This window comes from Xyrauchen texanus, chromosome 48, assembly GCF_025860055.1.
Source record: "Xyrauchen texanus isolate HMW12.3.18 chromosome 48, RBS_HiC_50CHRs, whole genome shotgun sequence".
In the NCBI taxonomy this organism is placed as follows: domain Eukaryota; kingdom Metazoa; phylum Chordata; class Actinopteri; order Cypriniformes; family Catostomidae; genus Xyrauchen; species Xyrauchen texanus.
In genome coordinates, this window is record NC_068323.1 from 13,308,201 (window position 1) to 13,316,645 (window position 8,445).

The following is an 8,445-nucleotide window of genomic DNA, read 5'->3' on the forward strand; positions in this document are numbered from 1 at the left end:
CTCAGTTGAAAAGATGGGCTACAGAGGTCACGTCTGGGCAGGTCTCAGGGGGCCAATGGGGCGAGTCTGCAGGGCATGTCTGAATAGTCCTTGGTCCAGTCCCTATAGCAACAGCCAGGGTTGCATTGGGTCTAAGACTGGGCCTCCTGACAGATGCACATAATTAATGTGATTATATAGATATGTCAACCCCGTCACCCTTCACTTCATTACGCCAGACACCGCTTCCAGACATGTCTTCAGCCAAGATTAGACATGTCAAGATTAGACATGTCAAGATTAGACATTTTTGGGGAAGGACGGGTCTGGTGGTGAGAAAGAGGATATGTACACAAATTATAAAGAATATGCTAAACTATTAATTAATATATATAAACAAATTCCTCAAATATTCCTACGAGATGAATACTGTAGCCAACATGAACATGTAACTAAAATACGAACGGTAGCCTGTATGCATTTAACACATTTAACATTAAAAAAAAAATCAGAACTTCTTAAACTACTTCATAGAGTTCTCATCCAAAAATCCTCCACGTGCAGCAATGACAGCTTTGCAGATCCTTGACATTCTAGCTGTCTGTTTGTCCAGTTTGTCCTTTCACCCCACGCTTCCTGTAGCACTTGCCATAGATGTGACTGTCTTGTCGGGCTCTTCTCACGCACCTTACAGTCTAACTGATCCCACAAAAGCTCAATGGGGTTAAGATCCACAACACTCTTTTCCAATTGTCTGTGTTTCTTTGCCCACTTGAACCTTTTCTTTTTGTTTTTCTGTTTCAAAAGTGTCTTTTTCTTTGCAGTTCTTCCCATAAGTCCTGCACCCCTGAGTCTTCTCTTTACTGTTGTACATGAAACTGGTGTTGAGTGGGTAGAATTCAATGAAGCTGTCAGCAGAGGACATGTGAGGTGTCTATTTATCAAACTAGAGACTCTGATGTACTTATCCTCTTGTTTAGTTGCACATCTGGCCTTCCACATCTTCCTGATTTCAGTTATTTGGAGCGTGGCATGATTGTTGGTGCCAGACCAGTTGGTTTGGGTATTTGTGCAACTGCTGATCTCCTTAGTTCAGATCTATCTATCTATCTATCTATCTATCTATCTATCTATCTATCTATCTATCTATCTATCTATCTATCTATCTATCTATCTATCTATCTATCTATCTATCTATCTGTCTGTCTGTCTGTCTGTCTGTCTGTCTATCTATCTATCTATCTATCTATCTATCTATCTATCTATCTGTCTATCTGTCTGTCTATCTATATGTCTGTCTATCTATATGTCTATCTATCTATCTGTCTGTCTGTCTGTCTATCTGTCTGTCTGTCTGTCTGTCTGTCTATCTATATGTCTGTCTATCTATATGTCTATCTATCTGTCTGTCTGTCTGTCTATCTATCTATCTGTCTGTCTGTCTATCTATCTATCTGCCTGTCTGTCTGTCTATCTATCTATCTATCTGTCTCTCTGTCTGTCTGTCTATCTATCTATCTATCTATCTATCTATCTATCTATCTATCTATCTATCTATCTATCTATCTATCTATCTATCTATCTGTCTATCTGTCTGTCTATCTATATGTCTGTCTATCTATATGTCTATCTATCTGTCTGTCTGTCTGTCTGTCTGTCTGTCTGTCTGTCTGTCTATCTATCTATCTATCTATCTATCTATCTATCTATCTATCTATCTATCTATCTAGCTATCAGATAGTTAAAATAGTTTCTCAGAGATCCTTAGAGGAAAAATTATAATATTATATATTAATATTCTTTTCCACTTTCAATTAATAATTTTTTTTAACCAACAACAGTCCTGATCATAACTACCAAATATTCATTCATTTTCAGGATTGTAACCCTTTAAATTTCAGTTTGTTTATATAATGCTGCTGTTGATTTTTATGAAGAAGAAAAAAACACACAAAAATGTAATTCATTACCATATACTAAATGCAGTCTGGGATATGTCAATGATTATCAACAACATTGATTATGACCCATTATCATTCATTAATTTTCAGGATTTAACCCTTTAAAAGGCAGTTTGTTTACACACACACATTTGTAAATACATACATACAAAACACACTCTGACATCCATAACAACACACCCACACAATTTTAGCTGCATCATTTATTCAATTGGCTTGCAGTCCTCTATAATACAGCAAACAGAAAATAGGGAAAAAGCATGTACAGGTGAAACTCGAAAAATTAGAATATCGTGCAAAAGTTCATTAATTTCAGTAATTCAACTTAAAAGGTGAAACTAATATATTATATAGACTTATTACAAGCAAAGTAAGATATTTCAAGCCTTTATTTGATATAATTTTGATGATTATGGCTTACAGCTTATGAAAACCCCAAATTCAGAATCTCCGAAAATTAGAATATTGTGAAAAGGTTCAGTATTGTAGGCTCAAAGTGTCACACTCTAATCAGCTAAACACCTGCAAAGGGTTCCTGAGCCTTTAAATGGTCTCTCAGTCTGGTTCAGTTGAATTCACAATCATGGGGAAGACTGCTGACCTGACAGTTGTGCAGAAAACCATCATTGACACCCTCCACAAGGAGGGAAAGCCTCAAAAGGTAATTGCAAAAGAAGTTGGATGTTCTCAAAGTGCTGTATCAAAGCACATTAATAGAAAGTTAAGTGGAAGGGAAAAGTGTGGAAGAAAAAGGTGCACAAGCAGCAGGGATGACCGTAGCCTGGAGAGGATTGTCAGGAAAAGGCCATTCAAATGTGTGGGGAGCTTCACAAGGAGTGGACTGAGGCTGGAGTCACTGCATCAAGAGCCACCACACACAGACGGGTCCTGGACATGGGCTTCAAATGTCAAACGTCTTACCTGGGCTAAAGAAAAAAAGAACTGGTCTGTTGCTCAGTGGTCCAAAGTCCTCTTTTCTGATGAGAGCAAATTTTGCATCTCATTTGGAAACCAAGGTCCCAGAGTCTGGAGGAAGAATGGAGAGGCACTCAATCCAAGATGCTTGAAGTCCAGTGTGAAGTTTCCACAGTCTGTGTTGGTTTGGGGAGCCATGTCATCGGCTGGTGTTGGTCCACTGTGCTTTATTAAGTCCAGAGTCAACGCAGCCGTCTACCGGGACATTTTAGAGCACTTCATGCTTCCTTCAGCAGACAAGCTTTATGGAGATGCTGACTTCATTTTCCAGCAGGACTTGGCACCTGCCCACACTGCCAAAAGTACCAAAACCTGGTTCAATGACCATGGTATTACTGTGCTTGATTGGCCAGCAAACTCGCCTGACCTGAACCCCATAGAGAATCTATGGGGCATTGCCAAGAGAAAGATGAGAGACATGAGACCAAACAATGCAGAAGAGCTGAAGGCCGCTATTGGAGCATCTTGGTCTTCCATAACACCTCAGCAGTGCCACAGGCTGATAGCATCCATGCCACGCCGCATTGAGGCAGTAATTAATGCAAAAGGGGCCCAAACCAAGTACTGAGTACATATGCATGATTATACTTTTCAGAGGGCCGACATTTCTATATTTAAAATCCTTTTTTTTATTGATTTCATGTAATATTCTAATTTTCTGAGATTCTGAATTTGGGGTTTTCATAAGCTGTGAGCCATAATCATCAAAATTATATCAAATAAAGGCTTGAAATATCTTACTTTGCTTGTAATGAGTCTGTATAATATATTAGTTTCACCTTTTAAGTTGAATTACTGAAATTAATGAACTTTTGCACGATATTCTAATTTTTCGAGTTTCACCTGTATTTTCTGCTTAGGCTAAACATGAGAAAAATGGCGCCATCTGGAGGAAAGTATGAAATATCATAGAATTCATGATTTTATGCTTTAAATTGCACGGGGTTCAAATATTGCAGTTATAATGGGTTTCAATGGGGGAACATTTTTGTCCTGAAGGTCCCGAGTGTAACTATTTTGTGTAAATCGTGTATTATAGATGTATTAGGAATTGAGGTTGAAATGTCAAAATTTGGCAAAACCTATGCCTTTGGCATTAACACAACCAAAATGATTGAAAAAACAAAAATGAAAAAAGACAAAAATGTCCAGAAGGTCGCACAAGGGTTAAGCATTTACATGTTTATTAATGCCTTTTTAATGAAAGTAAGAAAGTGTTAACCACGCTTTTGAAATGATTTTATAGGGTGTTTTGCACTAACAATACTATCCCGTTAAACTCTTTTAAATGAAGAATTCCACCAGTTGAACTTTGTCAGCTACAGCGCTCCCCTATAGGCTTGCACACACAAATGGCTTTTTACGCGACTTGCATGATAATTAGTCACACACATTGAGAGCTGATATATGCGCTTGAACTTGACCTTCTGAACTGCGTTACTGAAAGACGTGAAAATGCCCTTTGCACTCTTCTTATATGTAGCGATCAGTCGTTAAGACTGATGTTCAAAACTCGTTTCCATAAAATATAGTCCGTCTCCAATTAAAGGTCTAGGACATTTCAAAGCGAGTCTTTTCCCACGAAACATCTCTCTACAACGCTACAAGAACTTTAGGTAAATGAAATGACCTTTATTCGTGTAAAATCGTATTTATCTGCGCAGTAAGTGTTTTAGTTAGTAGGCTATGTAACTATGACGTTTTTTGTAACTATGACGTTTACAGTGTGTATGACGTCATGTACGATGTTAGGTATCTTTAGGTCATATTTAGAACCTGTTGATTTTCATTTGATTTGATGAAGCAATAATTGTTCGCAATATCATTTTAAAAACAAAAAGTGTCATCTTTATGATTATTAACTGAATGTTCGTGTTCAGTACAAGTTAAGGTCAATCGTCAGCATTTGTAGAATATTCCCATAACATAGTAATTTAGACTCGTCCCTCCTTTTATTTAAAAAACAAACAAACTGTGAGGCACTTAGGCTACAATGAAACTAAATGGGGCCAATTTTTTAAAAGGCAGACATCTGAATCTTATAATTTTATAAAAGCACTTACATGAATACTTCTGTTAAAACTCGTGTGTTAGTTGAGCTGTAACGTTGTTTGAATCATAATGTTTGCGTCAGACGTTGCGTTGTCATGGCAACGAAGTTGAAAAATTGGATATAACTTTACAAAGAAAAGGTAAGTTGGCTATTTTATCACACTAAAATCATGTCAACACTCATATTGTTCACGTCTTGTTGCTAAACTTTTGAAACAGTGAGTATTTTAACGTTTACGAATTGGCCCCCATTCACCTCCATTGTAAGAGCCTCACTGTAACCACGATGTTTTTTTCTCTCGATTTCCCCCCGATTTTTTTCTTTAAGAAAATGTGGGATTGTAATTAATTCTGCGTTGATCAACATTATGCCTCAAATTCTGTCGATTGGCCTTAGCTTGTATTGAACCTTGAATTTCTCCTATAGAGGCATCTCTAATAGACCTGTTTGAGCACAAGGGCAAGTGTAACCGGTGTTGCATGCATGCATGTTTTTGCATGCGTGTATCAACAGCAAAGCCTCTTAAGTTGTTTATAATTTAACGAAGTCTGACATGACAGAGTAGCATAAAAGCTTATACAATTAGGCTATCATAGAGGGAACCAACCATTATTTCTGCATGATTATAATTGGAAGATTGAAGATTACATTACATGACCATTACATTGTTACCATGTAGGCTTTTGATGTGCTAAATTATAGCTTTTGAAAGATTTTCTCAATTGAGGTTCCCAATCAGTACAGTAAAACATTTCAAATTGGCTGTGAAATTGTGTCTGTTATATGACTCATGTTATTTTAACAAAGTAATGCATACAAAAATCTCAATGAAACTCATTCAATTATTTTTCCTTATTTCAGTGCTATAGTCAGTCATCATGAAAGAATAATGAGATTGGTTAATTTGACTTTTGTTTTTTTTTAAACCTAATTTACAGGTAATATTTTGGAGCTAATGCATTTTTAAATATGCTATTTTATTCTATCATAATTTTGAGTATTAGGAGAAGTGATTATCAGCTTTTAGCTTTATTACTTCTTTGCAGATATTTCATAAATGAAACAGTAGACTAATTTCGCACAATGCAATGAAAATATGGCAAAACTACCGTTACGTTTTAATAACATTGTCCTTTTTTATTTTTATTTTTTTATAAATAACGTATAGGGCCTACCACATTGTGTTGGAGTGCATTATTGGGAACCCTTTTATTGTGTTTTTTAGTGTCACTGATGAATATAAGTTACATTAGCCAGTTCAGAATTTACCCTTATCCAATTTATTTTTTAATTATTTATTTTTATCTCATAACTGTTACCTAGCATACATTTTTGGAAATGTAGAAATCAAAAGGTTTAATATTGACTTTATTTTAAAGGAAAACAAATCTGATAACCCCAGCATATTGTTCTTATTGTCATTTCTAAATCATGCAACGGTTATGATCTTAAAATTAAAATTATTAAAAATATTAAGCTGCTAAAATTGAACAAGTAACCTATGCTACTGCATAGTCAATCAAGCACATTGCAAATGATCTATCCGTTTCCCGACATTTGACATCAGTAGCTTAATCAGTCGTTATAATAAGCAAATAATGTGTGAGCCGACGGAAAGTGGATTCATTGTATTCGTCAATCAAACGGATTGTGTTAGAATGTGTTTGGCGTACTGCGGCATTTATTTATTGACTTGAAAGATACAGTGCATAGGATAGGCTACAACTCTCACAGTTTTGTGGTTAGGCTTAAATCTAGACATTCTTACACTTTTATCTAACTCAATATGTGGAAGCTATCTCACAAATTGCTTAGAAATCTGCTTAAAATTAGCTGTGAGGGTTACATTTGTAAAAAAATTAAATAAAAACCTGTTCCCAACATCCTTTGCTTTAAATCGTTTTGTAAAAGTAAAAAATAAATTGTTGGTATTTAGGACGATTATGCTATACACAAATTGCCACTTCAGTCTTCACATCCAAACATGCTTTATATTCTGTCCAGACGACGTCAAAGCAGAGTCCCTCTGAGCGTGTTATTTCCAAGTCATGTTCATGCACCTTTTTAACCAATGGGTGTCGCTGTTTTCTAGTAGTTTCAGTGACGAATTGATGGTAGAGGGATAATTCACCGAATGTGTAAGATTCTATCATCATTTACTGCATCTCAGATGTGCATGACTTTCTTTCTTCTGCTGAACACAAATTAAGATTTTTAGGAAAAGATATCAGCTATGTTGATCCTCACAATGCATGTAAATGTGTCCAAAATGTACATTAAGGAAGCATAAAAGTAATCCATAAGACTCCAGTAGTTTAATCCATGTCTTCTGAAGCGATATGATAGGTGTTGGAGAGAAACATCAATATTTAAGTTCTTTTTTACTATGAATTCTCCTCCCTGCAGTAGGTGGTAATATGCATGAAGAATGCAAATCGTCAAATACCAAAGAAGAAAGTGAAAGTGGAGATTTATAGTAAAAAAAAGCACTTAAATATTGATGTTTCTCACCCACGCCTATCATATCGCTTCAGAAGACATGGATGGTTTGCACTGTTTTAGATTATTTTTATGCTGCCTTTATGCCCTTTTTGGAGTTTTTGAGTTCAAATGTTTTGATCCCCATTCACTTGCATTGTGAACATCAAGTGCTGAAGATGAGATTTCATCTTTGGGTGAACTATTCCTTTAACAGGGCGAAACAAAATTCAGCATGAATAAGAAATCGGAATGACTCTGTTAATTTTACAATTGTACATTGTCTTTTACATGATGAATAAATTATTGAAAAATTAAGCGATGTCGAGTGCAATACATAGGCCTAGGCAACTCCAAAACAGACCATGATTTTTTATTCTTGTTAACACGTTTAATAGCACGTTTTTTTAATCACGTGACTACGTTTGTTTACCATTTTTGTTGTTTATTAAGTGTGCGCTTGTAGTAGCCTACATTTACTTTTTTTATAGTCTGGCTATAGTTAATTGCTATTTTGCCACTATTAGCGATAAAGTATTGTCTTGTAATAAATGAATAATAAAATATTTTTTAAAGACTGATTCAGCAGGTGAAGTGTGTATGTGAGTTGTACAGTATTGAAAGCATACGAGAATGATAACATTTCTGGTGCTCGCATTAATTTAGTTTTAGCCAGTTGGAGTGATGTTACCTTTTTAATTGCGTTCCATCATTGCCGTCATAAATCCGACGCGTATGAATTCTGTAGGTCTATGACGTCAAGACGCAACCATGCACAATAACATACACCTCTATTGCAAAACGGCATATTTAATGTACCGCATCGCATTTGTTTCCAAGAGTATCACGCTTAATGTATAGATGTACATTTGGTTATTGTATATGTACGCAAAATGACGCTTCAAAGCAACAAGCCATCATTGCATCGTGGTATAGCCAGCTCATAACATTAAAGTATTTTGGCCTTGCATTGCACACACACACACACACACACACACA